This window comes from Coffea eugenioides, chromosome 10, assembly GCF_003713205.1.
Source record: "Coffea eugenioides isolate CCC68of chromosome 10, Ceug_1.0, whole genome shotgun sequence".
Taxonomy (NCBI): domain Eukaryota; kingdom Viridiplantae; phylum Streptophyta; class Magnoliopsida; order Gentianales; family Rubiaceae; genus Coffea; species Coffea eugenioides.
In genome coordinates this window covers 19961930-19984890 of record NC_040044.1, presented here as the reverse complement: position 1 = coordinate 19984890, position 22961 = coordinate 19961930, and positions in this window count along the sequence as shown.

The window sequence follows — 22961 nt, the reverse complement described above, 5'->3', positions numbered from 1 at the left end:
TTGATTGCTGGAGTAAAGTTCGGTGTTTGTTTGAGTCCCTTGGCACGAAAACTATGAAACTCAAAATCTGCGAATGTGGTCGAAAGATGAGAGACAGTCTGATGTTTTCCTGCGTGCACTTGCATTTCACAGGCCAAAATTTATTCTTTGTTGTTGCACTTCATTCGACACACTCTGGTTTCATGTCTGGGTTTTGTTATTCGAAGAAGGCTAAGTTTTACTTCTGTTGGGGCTGAGAAATCCTTAGGTTTGGTCTGGTTTTAGGGACGGAAGTTTGGGGTTTTTTCTATAGGTTTTAGCTGATGGGTTTGGGAGAGTTCACGGCTGTTGTTTTGCTCGTCTTTGTGCGCAATCTGGGTTGGAGAATTCTAGGAATTGCATAGTTTAAGGCTGGGTCTTGATGATAGGATGCATAGGATGTTGTTTTGGTTCGAGAGATTGACATTCGTTTGATTTTTGTTGGCTGCATATGTCCTGAATCCCATTGTTGGAAGTTGCAAAAAATAGTTGCTGGAAAATGGATTTTAGCTTGCCGAAAGTTCTTATTGCATGATTTGTGTTGGATTGAGTCCTGTGGAAGTATTTGGTAGGCTTGCATTTCCATTTGTGTTCATGTTCATAGCTGTCTTCCTGCGCATATAGAAGCTGAAACTTTGCAGAAATGAACCCATGAATGAGTTCAAACTTGCCAGTTTTCATGGTTTTCTTTGTTTGCATGTTAAAGCTCTGTCTCAAATTTTCCTGAGCTACGTGGGCTGCTAAATGGTTTCAGTTGCAGAATGCTGTCTTCGTGGTTGCTGCATTTTATGCTCGTTTGTTTTGAGTAAATCTGTTGGGGTATCTAAGTGTTTCATTTGCTTGCTGGAATTGTAGAAAAAAGTTGCGCAAGGTTTGTTTTTTAGTCAGGATCGATTCAAGCTTACTCCTCATATTCCTCTGCTGCATTTTTTTATATGGTTGCACTTTCGAATCCGTTGGGAAACACTCTGAGGTAGGAATGATAAGCATAAGTTAAAGGCTTTGCATTTGTTTCCGGTTCGTCGATTTGACAGACTTTGCTTGGGCTGCCTCACACAGATATGTTTGAGTGAATAACAATGGATTTCTGCAACTTCATACCATTAGGAAAAGCTGTGTTTCTGCTGTTCTTTTGCCGCAGCAACCCACCAAAAAAAAAAACTGGTTTTAGTCATCTGTTTAATAATTAAGCTTTGTGCCTAAATGATCAATGATGAAGTTGCATGCTTCAATCCGAAACTATGAATGTTTTGGTGTTATGCTGCGTGAGTTGAAGCTGCCAGTTTTGCAACAGAGAAAAATTGCAGAAGCAATGAAAACTTCGAATGGCTAGCAGCTCTCGTGTGCATGCATGGAAATGTTCCAAAACAATTGCGCTTTGACCCCCCAAATCTCCCCTTGTTCTACTATGACCCAACCAATTGAATAATCTCCTCCATTTGGTCCTTGGTAGTTTTAATTTTACAACTTCATTGCTTGTTTGCTTCAATTGGCTACTATGCTTTGTTTCAATTGCACTTAAGTCATGACTTTAGGGGCTTTATGATCAAGTGAGCTTTGTATTTGCGCATTTCTTTTAATTTTTCTCAATTAAAGTGGTACCTTGACCCTTTTATTATTTTGAAGCTATTTTCCCTTCATTTGCTTACCATTGAGAGGGAGGTACACTCTATCCTTTATTTTTGACTTTATTTGACCCTACTTGCGTATATGCGTCTTATGTGTGCGATTGCATGACTTTAAGTGTTTATTTCATTTTCACTTTATTTATTTCTTTAGTTGCTTAGTTTTGGCTTTAATTTTAGTTTAATTTTATCATTTGGGAGGCACTCGAATGCCAAAATTGTAATAGCTAGGTTATTGTTTTTATTATTTCGTTTCCCCTTTTAGATTGTAGTAGGCCTTCCACCCCCTAAAAATGTAATAGTTAGGGCCTTAATTGTCTTATGTGTTTTTCATGCTTGGGTGCTATGTGTTTAATCGCTTTCTTAGGTTTTGGCATCTAGATATGCATGCTTATGTGTTATGTGAATTACGTGCTCACATGTCTAACTTGCTAATTATGCACATTATTTATATATGTGTATGATGGATGCAATGCACGTAACCGTGGCTAGTCCAATGACTTATCATGGTGTCCCTCGAAACTCTTGCAATAAGTCAATGTTGTGAGAAGCGTAGATGTGGCTAGTCCAACGCTAGCCTTAGGAGCCCCTCGTGGCGTTAGAATCATGATTGCAGCATCTCGTGCATATTTTCACTTTTTAGGGCCTTTTATCATTTTTGTATGATGTTCTATTTATATTCCCTATTCCCTCATTCCCCTATCTATATATGCCCCTTTGTATATTACATAACATTAGACTTGCATTTCATTTTTAGATTTATGATTAGGGTAGTGCATTTGCTTGATTAGATTAGGGAAAACCCCTTGGATATGGGATATGGACGAGTTTGGCTTTTCTAACCTTAGCACGCTCGTATTCCCTCTATTAAAGGGAAAATTAAGTCACGAACATTAGTCCCCCGTACCCGTCTTGCTTGCATTCCTCTAGGGTTCATGCATTTCATTTATCCACTATCACATGCACTTTTACTTTATATTCTATCCCTTTTTCCACATTTTCACTTCACACGACTTTAATTTTGCACGTTTTCACTCTGTCACTTACACTTTATATACTATCACGTGCACACACGCACTTCATACTATCACTTTACTCAACTTACCTTGTACATCCATTTGCACACTTCCACTTACACACTATTGTTTTTTATTACTTTTTCACTTCACACAAACTCACATTTTCACATTGCCTGCATTCATTCCACTCATTTTTACGTCATTTGCTTTATTCGTGGCCTCTCCAAGGAGTCATTATTGGGCATCACAACTAATGTGATTGGTACCATTCGAGTTTTGAAGAGAAATTTTGCCCCCCGATGCCCCCTAGGTCTAGGGTTTGCATTCATATAGTACATCCAAATGTGATAAATTCTTTGGTTAAAACAAGAAAATCTTTGACTAAATCGCGCAACTAGCCTTGGCTAGGTCGAAGGGGTGCCTTGGATTTCTATCCTTGCCTTCCCCTTCGTCAAATGTGACTCCCGAACCTTTCCTTTGATTTTCGTAGACTAGGAGTCGTTTAAAAGGGGTTTTTCCTACTTTTTCCTTTGAAAACTCATTTTAGGTGACTTGGTACACCTTAACTCTATACCAAGTGGCGACTCCGATTTTTATTCCAAAAACCCTTTTTAAACTATATTTTGGGTCAAATCGTCGCATTTTCAAGTCCCATTGAGACCCATATTTTTCTTCATTTTTCTTTTAAATCAAAAATCCTTTTTCAAATAAAAAACCAATCCAAAATTCACTTTTCAACCAATTATTTATTATTTATTTATTTTTCTTGTAAAAAATGGGGCGCGACAGAATTGCAAACCAAATTTCAAACTTAACTAAGTTTGAATATCACTTTATATATCAACCTTCTTCAATATGATCAACTTTCAACCAATCTCTTGTATACAAATGAAGGATCACTTCCTTCTTGCCTCAAGTCTCACTCAATCAAACAAGGAAGTTTTACAATCGCACGGATAACCCTCACAAAGCTACACTATTGAAGAAATTGAATCGCACTTGAAAAGCTAAAAAGAGATGACACAACTAAGAGTACAAATCTTCTTTTTGGAGTATTCATACACTTGAATCACTCAAGATCTGATGTAAACTTAATGTGTAAAAGTTGTTTTGAAGAGTTGACTAATCCCAATTTATAGGGGACCAAAAAATTCTTTAATTAATGTTGTCAACGGATAGAAGGCAACTGGAAGGTCATCTAGCCGTTGGTAGTGTCGGACGTCCGGTACTCTGATTTTATGCGTCCGAACGAAGACAATGAGTTCAAGATGATTTCTTGCAATTCTTAGGACGTCCGGTCCCTCCACAGTATACGTCCGAAAGTAAACTTGCAAATCCTTCTTCATTTCTTTCGGACGTCCGATGCTCCAGTGTTTTGAGTCCGAAGTACAGCAATGTTTGTCGGACGTCCGGTATAGAGGTATTGTGTGTCCGAACGAGGTCAATGATCATAGATGTTTTGACACATTACCTTCGGACGTCCGAGTGTGAGTTCTTCATGCGTCCGAAGTTACTCAATGGTTGTCGGCCGTCCGTTATGGTTCTTTTGTGCGTCTGACAGTAATTTGTCAAACCTTGATCCAGTTTTGGTTTCAGGTCTTTGATCTGGTTTTTGTTCCAAATCCTGAAATGAACTCTTCAAAGAATATTAGTAGCATCCAATTGTTTTGTAATCATCAAAAGTTATGAACTGAGATATACAATCTCCCCCTTTTTTATGATGACAAAACATTGGATGGATAAAAAAGAATTCAACTCCCCCTTAACTCGACTCCCCCTTCCTTATAGATTCCATGACCGGAGTGTTCGTAACTCCCCCTCATTTATACTATCCATGTCCATTTTCTCTCCCTTTTTGTCATCATAAAGCAGCCATACCAGCATTCAATAGACATTATCAATTTGACAAACTAGAACAATATATGAACATTATCAGCAAATGATAAAAGCATCCATTCATAGAAGAAAAACATCAGTTAACAGAATAACATCAGTTTTACAGACCAAAAGAGGATTATGATCCTCAATTCATAGCAGAAGTTTTTCAATGCAAAAGATGAACTATTGTCCTAATGATGAAATGCAAAGTCCTAGTAGTGCTTAGATGGTGATTTTCAATGATCCAGGCCTTCTCCTGGTTAGACAAAACTGTTCAGGATCCACTTGGTCTTCATCCTCAGTGTCCTCATCATCATCTTCAGTTGTCTCCACAGTTACAGGAGCCTTGCCTTTATCTTTGGGCTGAGAGCTGGAAGCATGTGCCTCTGGAGTGGCTTCAGTACCAGGAGTATGCTCTGTAGGCTGAGGTCTTGGCTCTTTTTTATGAGCACTTTCATTGAATTCAGGGATTGGAGGCACGAGGAGATTCCTTTTTTCAATGAAGATGGACTGCTGGGAAGGAGACATGGTCATCATGAGACCATCTTCAATGACCAGAACATGTTGTTTGAGGTCCTCGAGCAAGGAGATGACCTCAGAATTGGAAGAGAATGACTTACTAGCTGATTTTCTAGGGTGGATGGTGAATGGAGAGACATACATGGACTGATCACGAGGAGTCATAGGAGTGACAGGGGTTTCGTGAAGATTTTTTCTCCTAGTTTCTGCCACAGTTTCCTTATAACACCAATGGCCCTCAAAAAATTTCAGATTCTTTCTTTCAAAATACGCTTGTGAGAAAACTGTTGAGGCACTGTCTTTGGGTGATTTTTCAGTAAAAGGAATTTTAAAATGGGCAAAGATAGGAGTCAGAAATTTTCCATAAGAGAGTTTCCTACAACTATCAGTGCTAATCTTGAGCAGAAATTTGCACATCACAAACCCAAAGTCAATTCTGATTTTTTCAACAAAACAGTAAAAGAGATAAAGCTCCATTTTGTTCGCATCAATTCTGTGGCCATCAGTGGGCACCAACAGATTTGAAATGATGGTAAAAATTATCAAGTTTTGAGGACTAAGATCTTCTAATCTTGCCTCAGCAGGAGTGTTGAAATGTAATCGAAAATAGATCATGAGTTTAGCAATGTGAAAATGATGATAGGCAGAGGGATATTCTTCATATGAAAAGAAATTTGCAACTTTTCCTTTAAAATCAGATTCAATACTTGTTTTTAGAATGGAATTCACAATGTCAGGAGTTAACGTGATGTCTACAGAGTTGACCCTAGAGATGAGTTCAGTGTGTGAGTTACCCTTTCTGAGATTTGCAAAGAACTGATAAAAGCATATCAGGGTAAAAAGTATTGGGGATGGACAGAAGATGAAACCATTTTTGGAACTCAAAGAGCTTAATGATAGGTTCGAGGTCAAGCTTATGAAATTCAGGAGGAGAAATGGTCCTTTGAGTGATGAAACCCTTTTGTGAGACCAACTCAAATCTGTCTCTGGCCTCATCATCAATGAATTTTGGCAGAGGAGAAGGTTCCATAGCAGGCTGAGTCACTGGTTCCTTTCCAGACCGTTTCCTTTTTGCAGTTTGCTTGGCAGATAACTCAGTATTCTGAACCTCAGGCCTTGTCCGTGGAGATTTTCTGGTAGATGGCTCAGGGGTGTGCTGAACCTCAGCATTTTTCTCTGCATTTGATTGAGGAGTGCTTCCCTTTTAGGCAGATCTTTTTCTTTTCCCAGGTGATTTCGAGACAGTCACTTCAGCATGGGTGGGTTCCTCCATTTCTTCTGCATTCCTACCACCTAGATTTTCTTCAGAGTGATGCTCTTCCATCTGCTCATCAGATGGCTCAACAGTTGGAGCATCGCGCTTCCTTTGAGCAGTTTGCTTTACCTTTCCACCTCTGTTTGCAGTTTTCTTTTTGGATGCTTTGGTAGAGGGTTCCACAATTTCAATATCCTCATCCCTAAGTCTAAAAGAGCGTCGGACCCCCGCAGAACCACCTCTAATCCTAACTATGATGTAATGTAGTTGGATGTTGATGTAGGGAGTGGTGCAAAGTGTATAAGATAGATGAAGAGTGCAATATGAATTAATGGTGATGCACGAACCAACCACAATAAGTCTGATTTGAAAACTTAGGGTTTCTGATATAAATTAGGGAAATGTGAGGCAGTTGAAAGTTGGAAGAGGTTTTTATGTTCAGACAACGGGCAATAGGGGTGTAATGGTGTCGATTGAATCAATTTCTTGGAACTTGATTAGAGGAGAGAGTAATTTGAATTTTGAACTTTGAGAGAGAACTGAAGGGTTGTGTCCGAGACAAAGAAAGTTAATGAACTTAATGAGGTAGGTGGCTTCCTTATATGAAGCAATTTTTGAGTGTCGGATGGCCGAACGAAGTGACGCGTCCGACGCAATCGTTCGAACCAGAATTTTCCAGAAAAGAATGAAGAACACTGTCAGACGTCCGTTTTAATCTATCGGACGTCCGATAAGAAGTGACCAAAGAGAAACTTAGAGAATTTTTTCTGAGATGCCCAGTTTTGTTCTCAGATACACAAATTGATCCAGTGGAAGGGCTTTTGTGAGGATATCAGCAATTTGATCTTTAGAACAAATATATTGAACACAAATTTCACCCTTGTGGACAAGATCGCGAATGAAGTGATGCTTAATGTCTATATGCTTTGTCCTAGAATGTTGAATGGGATTTTTGTCAAATTAATGGCACTAGTGTTATCACAAAACATAGGTACGGAATTATACACTAAACCAAAATCATTCAAAGTATTTTTCATCCACAACAATTGAGCACAGCAAGCACCAGCAGCAACATAGCTTCTTCTATAACCAGAGTTCTATGATTATAAACTCTAAAGCCTTTCTTGTTTTCACAATATCCCAAGAAGATCCCCTCATCAGATTTTTTATCAAACTTACCAAGATGCTCCTTGATGTTCAGAATGAAGCATTTGCAACCAAAAACTTTAAAGTAACCAACTACAGGTTTTTTATCAAACAACGGCTCATATGAAGTTTTGTTCAAGATTGGTCTTAAGATAACTCTGTTCATGGTATAGCATGCAGTGTTTATAGTTTCAACCCAAAAGTACTTTGGTAAATTGCATTCACTAAGCATGGTTCTAGCAGCTTCTTGAAGAGTTCTATTTTTCCTTTCAACTACTCCATTTTGCTGAGGTACTCTAGCAATAGAAAACTCATGTGTAATGCCATTGTTGTCACAAAATTCTGGAAATCCACAAAAATGAAATTCTGTGCCATTGTCACTTCTTATTTTTATGATTTTTAAACCAATCAGATTTTGAACCTTGGCAAACAGGGAAATAAAGTTTTTGAAAGCATCATCTTTATGTGCAAGAAACATCACCCAAGTGTATCTAGAATAGTCATCAACAATAACAAAACAGAATCTCTTGCCACCAAGGCTTGTGGTTTGAGTTGGACCAAAAAGATCAAGATGTAGGAGTTCTAAGGGCTTTGAGGTAGAAACACATTTTTTTGGTTTAAAAGGTACCTTGACTTGTTTTCCAAATTGGCAAGCATCACATATGCGATCTTTACAAAAATTGAGTTTTGGAAGTCCTCTAACCAGGTCATTTTTGAAAATTTCTTTTAGCAACTCCATATTGAAGTGACAAAGCCTTCTATGCCACAACCAGGGATCCTCATTTGCTACTTTGAGACAACTAACGCTGGAAGCATCAACTTTTTCAAGAATCACCACATAAATGTCATTAACTCTTTTTCCTTTGAAAACAATGTTGAACTTTGAGTCAAGAATGTAGACACCAAATTTTTTATTTTTAACTTTATTTGTTTAATTAATTTTTAATTTTTGCTTTATTTGTTTCAATTCTAGGGTTTTTATTTTATTTTATTTTGTTCTAGTTCATTTTATTTTATTATTTATTTTTGTCTTCATACTAAATAAATAAATAAAAAAAAAGAAAAGCCGGGCATGCAGCATTACAGAAGCATGAAGAAATATCAGTCATCAGGATTTTCCACGGGGATTTTTTTTTTGCTGGTTTTTTCTTTCTCCCAATGGTCATCGGAGGGCTCATGTTTTTGGTAAAAACCAACTCTTCATCCTCACCTTTGAGGTGAGGGTTTAGGGGGCATGGGTTCCTATAAAAACAGTCGCAGCCAAGAAAGGAGGTGGGGTTTGGAGTGAGCTAAGAGTGAGGTTTTTTTTGGACGGCAAAAGAAAGAAACCAGAAAGAGGGGAGTGACGGCTAGGGGTTGAGAGAATAGAGTGAACAGCGGCTGAGGAAACTAAGCGAGAGAGAGAGCTACAAGGGGGGACTGAGAGAATACGACGGCTGGGCTTGATAGGAAAAAGAGGCGGCCGAGTTTGATAGAAGGGAGGACGGCTGACGAAGTGGGGAAAAAAGAGGGCGGCTAGGGTTTGAGGGAATCGAGAGAAAAGAACGAGGGGAGAGAATGAGGAGGAGGGAGAGTTTGGACGAGAGAGCAAGGAAGTGACGGCGGAAAAAAGAAAAACAGACGGGCAAGAAAACTAGAAAGAAAAATGAGAGGAGGAGAAAGAGTCTTCGTCGGAGTTTTGGGTGAAGAGGGAACCAAGGAAAAACAAAAGAGAGAAAGAAGAGAAAAGCTTCGGCAGCAGGGAAGGAAATCAGAAAATGAAAAGGAGGGGTTTCATAACGGCTGGAGTTTGAAGGAATAGTCTGGACAGCTTTGAGAAAAGCCGAGAGGGAAAAGAATCTGGGGCGACTGAGGTCGGGAACAACGAAAGAGAGTCTCTGAGCAAGGAGGAGAGGAGGCCTGGTGCTACTTTCCCAAGGAGCAAAGCGACTGTTGGAATCGTTAACCTTCACTACCGCCATTATTTTAGCCCTCCATTGCAATCAGCAGATCTTCGCCAAGGTATTTCAGTCACAAACTCATGCCAAGTTTGGATTTTTTCTGTTGTTAATGTTTGATTTATGGTTGATGAACGCATGGGCAATAGTTTAGGGGTCCTCGGTAGTGGTTTTATGATGAATCTGAGATGCTTTGATTAACTTTATGGCTGATCTTTGTGATAAGTAAGCCCAACAAATTGTAGATTTTCTCTCTGTTATTAGATTTGCATGACCCCTTGATCTGTTTTGGTTTATCTTAAGATGTTTTTATTCTGCTTGGTTTCTGTAAGCAATAAAAGGGTTAAGGGATATGTGGGTTTTTGGGTAAGAATGATGTTGCTGGTTCTGGTCATATGAACATAAATGCATGGGATAAGTTGTGAAGTTCGTAGCGGCACTTTGTTGCGGCAGTGGCAAATCATCTCCTGTTTGTTTGAGCTCTCGGCTGAATAGCCATTGGAATGTTGGATGACCCCCTGGCTTGGGTTTAGATTTCCTTGGGCTAAGCATGGCGTATAGAGTCTGCTGCAATAAGCTTGAAAACTGATGACTCATTGCAGCAAGCTTTCTTTTCTGTTGCAGTGATTTTCCTTGTAAAATTTGCATGAAAAGTTTAGAATCCGTGGCTAGGTTGGATGATTGAAGTCATTTGTGTTTGTTGTTCAGCTTAAGATTTCTGATGTTGTGTTAAGACCTCATACGAATGAAGTTCGTATTTTGAGTCCAGAACTGGTAGAAATCTTCATCAAGAATTGGAGGCTTGTAAACTTTTATCATTCTGCATTCATCTTTCCACTTGCATGCATTCGGATGGCAAGTCTATGGAAGCTTGTGGATGAAAATTGCAGCATGTTTCCTCTGGTTTGCTGGAATGGTGTAGAAAAGAAAGTTCTTTAAGAACTTGCTTAATTTCTTTCTACGTTTACGTTTGGTGGATGAAGCAGATAGTTGGATCGCGGTTAGTTCCATGTCTGTATGCTTAGATGGATTGGTTTTGCTCAAATTTTGGAAACACGAATTGCAGCAGGTTTCATTTTTCTAGATTGCAGAAGTTTTTTCTCATATTGTTTTGCATGAAGCTGCGTTAGCTTTCATGTCTTTGATTCCCGTAACAACCCACAAGCTGGATTTTCTTACCTTGTGTGCATGCCGAATCTTGTGTCAATAATGGTTGTAGAGAATTTGATGAGGTTTGGGTATTTGTTTGTAAATTTTACCATTTCTCTGGTTTGTTCACAAGCTGCAAATTTTGCAGCAGAAAACGATAGAAGCAAAGAAAGCGTCAGTTTGCTAAAAGCTTTCATTTGCATGCATGAATAATTTCTAAAAATTACACTTTGGCCCCCCCAGTCTCCCCTTGTTTCACTATGGCCCAAGCAATTGAAAAATTAATCAAATTGATCCCTTAAACTTTCTTTTTCTTTTCAATTGGATCCTAATTTAGGTGAATATGGGTTGTTTAGGCATTTCGAGGCTTTTGATGATTCAATTTCGTATTTACGTAATTATTCGTGATGCCTTGACCTTTTCTTTTATTTTGGAGGGTAAATAAGTAATTTCACTCCGATAGGGCCCCACTCAAGGAAGGTACACTCTATCCCTCATTTCTTACTTTATCTGACCCTACGTGCCCTATGTGACTTTACGTGTTTTATTACGTGTCTCTTGAATGTTTATTTATTTATTTGTTTGCTTTATTGGTTTTAGTTTTGTATATTTATTTTAGTTCAATTTTGATCATTTGAAAGGCATTTAAATGCCAAGTTGTAATAGTTAGGTTTATTTTATTTATTTTCATTTCCCCTTGTTAGATTGTAGTAGGCCCCCCTCGAATGTAATAGTTAGGGTTTTATTCGCTTTCTTTTCGCTTGTGTGATTTGCATGCTTACGTGCTATGTGTTACCGCTTTCTTAGGGCCTTGCATCTAGATATCATGATTATGTGTTATGTGTTTATGTGATATTATGTGTTTACATGTTTTTATTACATTTCACATGATTAGTTAGTTACATTTTACATGCTTTTATTACATTTCACTAGTCCAACGCTAGCGAGAAAATAGAAATAAGGGCTAGTCCAACGCTAGACCCTTAGGAGCCCTTCGAGCGTTAGATCATGATTGTGTGATAAAATCACTTCATCTCATGTATGTTTTTTCTACTTTTAGGGTTTTTATCATTTTTGCATGACATTTCCCTTGTATATATATATATCCCTTACCTCATGCTCCCCTTATATGTATAGCCCTTATCCCATATTTTCCCTTATATGTATATTCCTTACTCCTATGTGTGATACATAACATTATATTTGCATTTCATTTAAGAATTAGAATTAGGATAGTACATTTGTTTGATTAGATTAGGGAATAACCCGTTGAGTATGGGATATGGACGAGTTTGGCCCTCTGCCTTAGCACGCTCGTATTCCCTCTATTAAAGGGAAAATTGAGTCACGAACATTAGTCCCCCGCACCCGTTATGATGCATCCCTTTAGGTCATGTATATTTGTACATACTTTTATTTTCATATTTTTTTTTTAGTCTCATATTTTTGCACAATTCGTGACTTCTTCGAAATAATCACTTTGGGCATCGCAAGTAATGCGATTTGCATCAATTAAAATTCGAAGAGATATTTTGACCCCTCGATACCCTCCTAGGTCTAGGGCTTGCATTCATGTAGTCCATCCAAATGTGATAAATTTTTAGGTTAAGAATAAGAAAATCTTTGACTAAATCGCGCAACTAGCCTTGGTTAGGTTGAAAGGGTGCCTTGGATTCTTATCCTTGCCTTCCCTTTCTTCAAATATGACTCCCGAATCTTTTTCTCTAATTTTCGTAGATTTTGAGTCGTTTAAAAAGGATTTTCTACTGTTTTTTCTTTAAAGATTCATTTTTTAGGTGACTTGGTACACCTTAACTCTATACCAAGTGGCGACTCCATTTTTCATTCGAAAAACCCTTTTTAAACTATAATTTGGGCCCAAATCGTCGCACTTTCAAACCCCATTTAGGCCCTTTTCCTTTATTCATGTTCTAAAAAAACAAAACTTATTCTTTCCAAAAAAATCAAAAATCCATTTTCTAAACTCTTTATTTATTTTTTTAAAAAATGGGGCGCTACAGCTGGCGACTCCACTAGGGACTTAGAGAGTCCGAGCAAATTTGATTTAGTCAATCTTTTTCTTCTTTTAACTTTCTCATATATCGCATTTGGATGTTTAGGGTTGCATTCTTCTTTTCCTTTTGCCCTTTTTCTCTTTTTAGGGATTTTGCATTTATCACGCATATAATCGCTCTTCGCACACTATGTATGTGATGAATGGATGGTTCATTTATTTGTTTACTTTTACTTGTTTCGCGATTGCATTTTGGGATGGGGGATAGTTACCCTAGAACTTTCGACCGCATCTAATGGTATAATCTCTCCCCTCAATAAGAAAGCACTTCATACGTGCATGCATAGTCTTATTTACCCTATTTTTTTCTTTTTCGTGGGCGTTTCCCATACCTCCTTGTAGGATTAGGATCGATTGCCTTGGGTAGGCGGATGGTGTGCTCTGCGCCCATAACGCTACCTAAGGGATCACTCGAGCCACCGATCAAAGGCCCTGGGAGTGATGACCCTTCGCCTTTAGGTCTGAAGGCTTGGGAGCCGAAGCCTTATCGAGTCTAGATGCATTAGTGAACCAAACCTCATGCATCCATAATAGAATTGCCTAGGGTAGAGTTGACCTTATCCTGAATTAGGGACACTAGGCACGAGGGGAGGGATTCCAATCCTCTTTCCTTATTTTTGCTTTCTATATTTATTATTTGATTGCCACAACATGTTATGTGTTGAACTAACTTTCTTTGTTTCTTGTCTTTTGCATTCACAAACGCTAGGAATTAAGAGATCTGGCATGATCCACTTTTAGAACTTACCCTCTTAGATAGTGTAGACACCAAATTTTTAATGTCACGATTTTAGTTTTTAAACTTTTAGCATTTGTTTTTATTTTAGTTTTTACTTTTCGCATTAGTTTGGTCCTTTTAACTGTTTTGTTTTTTTATTTATTTATTTTATTTTATTTTATTTTGTTATTTTATTATTATTATTGTAAGACTTTAGCCTAAAAGTTGTCAAAAAGGAGAAAGTTTCATAAAAAAGGGGATAAGTTTCATTTCTTTTAGTGTTATTAATCGGAGAAGAAAATCATCAATCAAAAGATTTTTATTATTAAGATTAGCAATTTTGTTTTATTTCTTAGTATTTGTTTATCTTAGTCGTGTTTACTTAATTTGTTGATTGGTTCATTTGGAAAAAAAAGGAAAAAAAAAGAAAAAGAAAAAAGAGAAAAAATGATGAAAATGAAAAATTGCAACTTTGCTGCTTATTATTTCTAGTTTATTTATTTTCATCCGATGTTAATTAAATTGTTGGTTTCTTTTTACTTAATTTTATTATCATTTTGTTAAATTACTTTTCAAAAAAAAAAATAAAAGGAAAGCCGCACATGCATGCGACATGAAGATACTTATCATTTTCATGGATTTTGTCGGATGAATCGGAGGGCCAAGGGAGAAGGCTTACGATGAGATGATTTCTAGCCATTGAATGGAGGGTTTTGGGGCTGCTAGCTGGATATAAAAAGGAAGAGGAACCGCAGTCGAAGGAGGTTTTTGGAATTGACGGCTGAGTGAAAAGGCTGAGGAAGAGAAAAACTGAAAAAGCCAGAAAGAGCGAAAATGAGGAGAGATGGAAATCTGAAAAAATAGAAACCAGAGAGGGGAGACCGAGAGAGAGGAAGAAAGCGAGGAAAGAAAAGAGGAACGGGAAAGTAAGAGCATTGGAAGGCTAAGGAAGAAAATAGAAACTCAACGAGAAGGGAGGTGATAGAGAATCTGGAGAGCAATCGCAGCAAAAAGGGGAAACCTTTTTCAGCTTCGTTTGGCCCGCGTCAAGGATCCACTGTTCCTCCATCCAGGTGCTGCTTTGCGATTCAAAGAAGCAAAGGTAACCTTTCATTCTCGTTTCTTTCGGTCACAAATCCTCAGCCTTTCACCTGGATGTTAAAAGATTTGTTTGTTGCAAAGTTGTCGTCAGCCTTCGTCCTTCATATTCTTATTACTCTTTGTGTATCTTGGAGAAATGATGGATCCGTGTCATGTCTGGTGATGAAGCTGTAAGCTTTCAGTTGGTTTCAGTTGGTTTCGTTGGTGAGGCGTTAGATTTAGGGTCTCCTACAACAAGTTTCAAAATCTCAGTTTTGTTTCCACCTTACGGGTAGACCCCTTTGTGTTTTTATGTATTACAGAGGTTTGTGGACTGTTTGATGTTTTTGTTGTTGTTGGCTGATTCATTGAGATGCCATGAAGATGATTTTTGCATTGATTGATGCTTCCTGGCTTGAACTCCTGCATTGCTGGTTTTTGGTATTGCGGGGGTTGAATTCTTGGTTTGAATTCTGCAACAAAATCTTGTGTTTAGTTTATGATTGATAGTTAAAGTCTTGATCTTTGGGGAATTCATTGGCATAATGAAATGGCTGGAAAGTTGGTGCTCGTCCAATAAATATGGGTCATGTTCAGAATCTATGCAAAATTTGCTGGTTTGCATTTCCATTGGCTGATGCGTCTCCTCTTGCTGCATTTTGTGCCTGGATGTGGTGGTTAGGTCTTATGGGGGCTAGATGTTTATGCTTGGGGATGTTATCATAATGGGTTTGAAGCTTGGCATTTTGGTTTGCATGTTAGAGTAGTCGAATTTGTTGAGCATTGGCATGCAAACATATCCAAGCCGAAGTAGAAAAACTGCCGCATTCATTCTCATGCTTGGCTGCATTCATTTCTTCTCGTAACAGCCCACAAAACTGGGTTTCATCACCTTGTTTGCATACTTAATCTTGTGTCAATGAAGCATGAGCCCTGCTTAAAACAAACTGTTGCAATCTTGCTGGGTTGCTAAGAAAAACTGCAACTAATTTGACTGCTAAAGACTTCATCGAGTTGCCGAAATTTTTCTGTTGCATAAAGTCTTTGATACTTGCACCTCCACATTTCGGTCCTCCTTATTTTCCTTGTTTGCATTCTACTAGCGACGTCCTAAGCCTCTTAAGTCTGTTTAGGGCTTCACTCTCTGTTGCTGCATTAAACCGTGAGTTCCATGTTAGTTGGAACCATTTTTCATTTCTGCTGCTTCACGGTTTGCAGCTCCTGAAATCCGCAGCTGATAAAGCTATTACAGAGCAATTCAAAAGCTCCAGTCATTTGCATTAGTTAGTTGTAAGGCCCAAAGACAACCTAAGAGGGGGGGTGAATTAGGTTGATTAAAATCTTAATCAGATTTATGCAATTTTTGCTTAATAAAAATTTACCTTCTTTTCTAGAAATGATCAATCAAGTAGATTAGAAGAAGAGAGCAATATTGATTCGAAAAACAAGTATAGATAAGCAATGAGAATTTTATTAAACAAAAAAGAATAAGATAGAATATCAAACCGATTGTCTACCAAGCTTTCCTCAAACTTGAAGACCAATCACTTGGTTGAGCAACTTCTCTTTGATGAAAGATGATCAACTAGATGTACAATGGAGGGAGCACTTCCTCCTTGCCCTAAGCCTCACTTAGTCAAGCTAAGAAGTTTTACAATCACTCAGATAACCCTCTACAATGCTACACTAATGAAACTTTCAACCACAAGAGAAATGCTCACAGAAATTCACACCACTTAGAGAACAAATCTAGCTTTGGAGACTATTTTCTAGCTAAAATATCTCTTGAGATCTTGTAAACAAAGTGTGCAAAAGTGCCTCTCTGATCCAGAATCGTTTGTATTTGAAGGGAACCAAAAATGGGCTTCATTAATACTTCCAACGGATAGAAGGCATATGAAGAGTCAGCTAGCCGTTGGGGCTGTCGGACGTCCGACGACTTAGTCATCGTCCGAACCCATCGTCCGAAAAACAGTCAAGTTGTTGTTCGGACGTCCGATGGAATTTTATCGTCCGAGTTTCAGTGTCCGAACGTCGTCCAGAGAGTTATCAAATCTTCGAGGAATTTTTAGGACGTCCGATGAGATTGATGTGCGTCCGAAGCATGCGTCCGATCCTTCAGGACGTCCGATACTTCCTTACGAGCGTCCGACAGAGTCTTGGCTGAGAGTCATCAAAACTTTGTGGAATTTTTAGGACGTCCGACACGATCGATGTGCTTCCGACAGAAAATCCTTCCTGATGTTCTTCATCCTTTCGGACGTCCGACAGATTCCATTGGACGTCCGACATGGGTGTCCTGTTTTTGCTTCTCCTTTTGGTTGATTTTCATTTCATGACATATTCGTACCTGATTCTTTGATAGGCAAAAAATACTTATATTTGAAGAGAGTTAGATAAATATTTCAAAGTCCTTTGTGATCATCAAAACCAAGAATAACATTAGTATTGAAGCTTGCTATTTGGTTTGTATTTGCGTCATCATGTTAGTTTCCATTTCTCCAAGTTTACGAAGAAAATGTTGCTGTTTGTTATTTTTTTGCTCGCCTGCTGTTTTCTTTATGCTGGTTCCATAAGCTGCTAAGAGGTTTGCATTCTTGTGATTGCATTCTGTTTGCTTGTTTGGGATGTTAAAATTCTGTGTTTTGTTACTTGGAATAAAAGCTTTGATGTTTGGATGAGATTAGTTGTTTTGGGATGGAAAGGAGATTGTATTCAAGTGATCCGAAATGCAGTTGCAGAAAGAAATTGCGTGCAAAATGAGGGAAGCTTCTTCTACGTAGTTTGCATGCAAATCAAAAAAGAAAAGTTGCTTTTAACCCCTTAATTTCTATTTAATGTTACTATGGCCCAATTAGTTGAATAATCCAATCAATTTTGTCATTCTAGAATCTTAATTGCTCTTGGTATGCTTTGATATGATTTTGGGTAAAACGCTTAGTGAGTTTTAGGATGAATTTTGAGGTTCAATAAGTTTTGATAGATTTTTAGCTTGGATTTGTGTTTTAATCCCATTTTGGATAATTTTGATGTTTAATTTGAACAAATAGATTTCCATTCATCTTTTATGAAGTTATAGCATTTGATTTTAATAGGTCTCATCTTAAGCCATCAATTTTAGTATTTTATTTTAGACCCTTTCAAAATTTTTCTTTTTATTTTAATTATTTTAATTAAGTCCCTCTTGCTTTAGTTTCTTGTATATGGTTGGTTTGTTTATGTAAATACTTTAGTTGACTCCACTTAGTGTTTAACTTTCATTTTTCATATTTAATTTTTATTTCATGTAATTATTTGATAATTAAAGTGGTACCTTGACCTTTTTATTCTTTTGGAGGGTAAATTAGTAATTTCGCCTCATTAGGGACACCATTTCAAGGGAGGTACACGTTAACCCTTTTATTTGCACTTTATTTGACCCTATGTGATCCAACGTGCTAAGTGAGAATTGCATGTCTACTCTGCTTTGCTTGCTTTTCCTTAATACCTTTCATTTGTTTCATTTACTTTTGCTTTTTTATTAAGTCTCTCTTTTATTTATTTATGGGGTATGTGTGCACCTCTTGGCTTGTAATACATAGGGCCTGGTGAGCATTTTTGTCCATTTTTCCCCTTCCCCTTTTGTTTTAGTTAGCAAATGTAATAAATTCATTAGATTGATTGCTTGCTTTTGTTGCTACGTGTTAATTTGCTTTATTAGGCTCTTGCATTTAGTCAAGCATGCTAAGTGTTATGTGCTACGTGTTTCTAGGTGATTGGCATGTCTACTTGCTTTCTATAGTCATAGATGAATGTAATGAATGAATGCACGTCACCACACTAGTCCAACGCTAGTTGTGGCTCATTGTCCCGTTTTCCACTAGTCCAACGCTAGTAAGAATTCATAGATATGGGCTAGTCCAACGCTAGACCCTTAGGGATTTCCCTCGCTAGTTCATACTTGCATGTTTCACTACATTTCATGCATTTTTCTTAGTTTTCTAGCATTTGGCATGATCCTCCAATCCCTTCCCTTTCATTTTAGGTTTTTGCATCTTCATGCTAGTTATAGGGTGCATTTGCTTGAGAGTCCCCTTTAGATAAGGGAAACGAGCGAGTGTGGTTACAAAATAGCCTTAGCACGCTAGTTCTTCCTTCTAATCAAAGGGAAAATTAAAGTCACGAAGTTAGGAGTCATTCCCGTACCCGACTTGATGCATTCCTATAGGTTCATACACTTTCATTCTCATCATGTCACTCCCTCGCCCTCTTATCCACATTTTCTCACTACTTATATCCTTCTCAATACACATGCCATGTTCACACATTTTTCTTCTTGTCACTTGTTTTTCTACCTCACAAATTGCACCCAATTGCACTTATATGTATCTACTATCATATTTTCATCCATTTGCACACAAACACCTTTATTTCCCCAATTTGCACACATGCACTTGTCTTACATTCGCACACATGCACGTTTTCTTACATTTTCACACTTGCACTCATATTTGAGTCTTCATTTGCATCATTCGCGACCTCTATGAGGACTTTCCTTATTGGCCACCACAACTCATGTGGTTGGGACCAAAAGCCTCGTAAGAGACATTTTAGATTTAGGATTGCATTTCTCTTCCATTAGTCATATCCAACATGCAACGCATATTTTGGGTAGAAGAATTAGGAAAAGAAGGGTTAAGTCACGCAACTAGCTTTGGCTAGGGTAAGGGAGTGCCTTAGGCTTTGCCTTTGCCTTCTCCCTTATCAAATGTGACCCCCGATCCCTCGCTTTGGTTACGTAGACCTAAAAGTTCTTTAAAAGGGGTTTGTTTACTTTGCTTTCTAAAAATCACTTTTTGGGTGACTTGGTACACCCTAACTCTATACCAAGTGGCGACTCCATTTTCCATGCAAAAAACCCTTTTTGAACTCTGTTTGGCCAAATCGTCGCATTTTCAAGTCACACGGCTTTTTATTTTCATTTTTACACACATTCACATACATGTTCCACACACTACTCACACACTATCAAAAGGTGGGGCGCGACAGATAGGTTATTGCATGTTTAATATTCCAATGAATTGCGTTTATAGATTGAAAATTGAACATCATTCTAGGCCTACCCTGGCGTATAAAGGGTCCTTTTAGGTCATGATATCATTTAAATTGTATATTTTATCACTTTAATAAACTGGCATCATGCATAAACCCTAGAGAGGGAATGCCATTTAGGGGATCCCACGTTAGGAATAAACCGCCTTATATCTCGGATACTTAATCCGAAGAGACCTGCATGTTTATATTTTTGTACAATCCAAAAGGGTAGTGCACAAGGTAAGGTAAGATCCGATCCTTTCCATGACCCCATAGTGATTTTTGGTACATTAGAATATGAGTCTCTAACAATCACTTTTTGGCCATTTATCAAAAAGCTAGATAAAAATCCCTTGCTTAAAGGACATTAAGTTGAAGGAATTCACAAATAATTCTTCATTGATTGAGACAATATATCAAGGCCAAATTTTGATTTTAGAAGGGTCATAGACTAATGCATCTCAATAATTTTGAAATCACCAATGGCCGGACAATTCAATCGATCCATTTTGCCAATTCATTCACCTTAGGACAATATAGTCAATTTTGAATAAATCATCAATTTCATTAAATTCATTTGACCAGTTTACCCTTTTTAGGGCGATCCGGTCAATTTTGAATAAATTATCGATTTCATTCAATTCATTTGACCAATTTCTTTTTTTAGGATGATCCGGTCAATTTTGAGTAAATTATTAAATTTCCATTCAATTCGCTTGACCAGTTTCCCCTTTTTAGGGCGATTAGGTCAATTTTGAATAAATTCTCAATTTCATTCAATTTATTTGACCAGTTTACCCTTTTTAGGGTGATCCGGTCAATTTTGAATAAAATTCTCAATTTCATTCAATTCATTTGATCAAGTTCCTTTTTTAGGATGATCCGGTCAATTTTGAGTAAGTTATTAAATTTTATTCAATTCATTTGACCCGTTTACTTTTTAGGGTAATCCGTTCGATTTTGAATAAATTGTCAATGTCATTCAACCCATTTGACCAATTAGGGTTTCAATGTCGAATTTCAAAATTGGGAAACCTAGTCGATTTTGAGAAAACCATCCATTGCATCCAGCCATTTGATCGGTTGGAGTTTTGACCCATGCTTCACTGAGAAAATTTGTCAACGAATTTCAATCTCTCTGATAGGAAGTTCGTCAAGGTCAAACCGGTGCGTTTTTGCAAATTCTTGTATCGGTCAAAGTGATCAATCCATTCAGACGTTGTCCTCATTTTGGCAAATGTCTCTCGTTACTCCAATTGACCAAAATTTTCAAATTATTTTTCACTCAATAAGTTGATCGGATCCATCAGGTATTGTATAGTACCTACCCTAGAGGATTGCATTTTCATGATAGGCCAACCCTTGGCGTAAAAGGGCTCCCCTATAGGACATGTATACCGATTTTATGTTTTTGTTTACTAACTCGGGATATTTTTCTTTTATTTTCTCCCCTCCCCTGCATTCATAAAAATGTTTCAATAAGGTGAAAATATTTTTTTATATCTGATAATAATTTTGATCTAATTATTTGATTCTTGGGCAGACCTTACATTTGAAAACATGAAGAATCTATTTGGAGGCGCTAGGCTAAAGCATCTAAGAGACTTCATAATTGTTAGTTAAAGAGAAAATTTTTGTTTATTTGATTTGTTAATACATTTTTGTTCCAAAAGAAAAGAAGACAAAAAATGTAGATGTGGAGCTCTTTAGAGGTTTTCCTTTTCTCATTTGTATTATAATTGAACAAGAAGTTTTTGTTTCAAATTTTATCAGCAATAAAGTTTTTCATTTAGACAATTATTGTTGTATATACTCATGTACATTTCATTCTTTATTTTTGCTCATTAAAGATTTCATGATGAATTTCAAGAAATAAGACTAAATTGAGATTTTTTTCAACCTCTAGCCTGAGAATTCACAAGTGTATGCTTTCTAATTGCTGCATATACGCTAGCTTGGTGATCCAAGCTATACAATAAGAGTGTTCAAAATTAAAAGAGGCCACTCAAAAGACTCAATGCAATACCTCTTTCTCTTTCACTGTACAATTGATATTTTGCCCACTTCTATTAACCCCAAAATAAAAATCAGTCGCATTGATTGATAAATTGCAAATTGGGGCAACTTTTGCTTGAAAATGTTCACTGTGTCTAATCCGATTCAATCCACATCTAAGTGAAAGAAAAAATGTACATTATTCTTATTTGTTTTGAAAATTTGGAATGATACTTCAAGCATTCGTTTCTCTACCTATACAGATTTTATCATTTGCTCTTCCATTTGAGCCTTTGAAAGAATAATTTCGTTTCAAATAAGATCCTTAATGATCACTACCCTATATTGGAAGATTTTCAAATATCAAAAAGGAAGTGGATTTTCAATGACCATTTCGTTACTTTGGTTATCATGAGATGTAAGAATGATACTTTGGCCATCGTTTCTACAACCTAAACACTATTTATCCCTCGCATCCTCATTTGAGGTAAAATGGGTGGTTCTTTCCAAAAGCACTTACGATCGCACCCCACTTTGGGGAAGGAGATTGGAGAATTTTCCAAAAGGAGAAAAAGCAAAAATGCTAAAATTAAAAGAAAAGAGGGAATCACAAATTGGAGAAATTTGATTCTACTTGGGCTTCAATTTTGGAAAAAAGAGAAGAAAAGAAAAGAAGAAGAAAGAGAAAAGAAAAGGAAGAGTTTTGTCCGGCGGATCACCTATGTTTCACAGATATGGGTGAACAAGGGTCTTCCTCAGTCAGTTAATTCAGATACAAGCAAGAAATTTCCCATTAATGAAAGTTTCCTTTCAGAGTTAGTGTAAGGAACGGAATAAAAGTCAGGCCCTCTTCTTTTCCAATCAAACATTCTATCCCTAGTTATCCCTTTTGAGCCTTCAGAATAAATCATTTCGTTTGGCAACCCCTGAGAATCGCAAACCCCACACTGGGGCAAGATTGAGTTGAAAAGGGAAAAGTCTCAAGAAGTGAAAAGTGATAAAGCAACAAAATCAAAAGAAAAGAGAAAAGAGAACCTCGGTTCAAAAATAGACTGGGGCAAATTTTTGAAAAATTTCAAAGGAATGGCAGAAGGCCGAAGGAAAAATCAAAAGGAAAAAAGAGAAAAGAGAAAAATGAGGAAGGAAAAGAGCCTCAATTGAGAATAAACTGGGGCAAGTTATGATTTAACCCTAAAAAAAGGGTTGATATAATAATGCGATCTCAGATCATTTAAACCACTTTCGAAAATCCGCTTTCAAGCCTTAACTTTTCTAAGCACCCCACCAGACCCCATTATAAAAGCCGAAAGTCCTGACTTCCGTTCTTTGCAATATCTCTGTTAAGAAACTTTCTAATTAATTGGCAAGTGATACGCATATACTGAGGCTAGGAAATTGTTTAGATGTATTTCTGAATTGATTAGCTGTGAAGTTGACATTACTCATCGTCTGAAAATCCGCCAGGGCACTTTGAA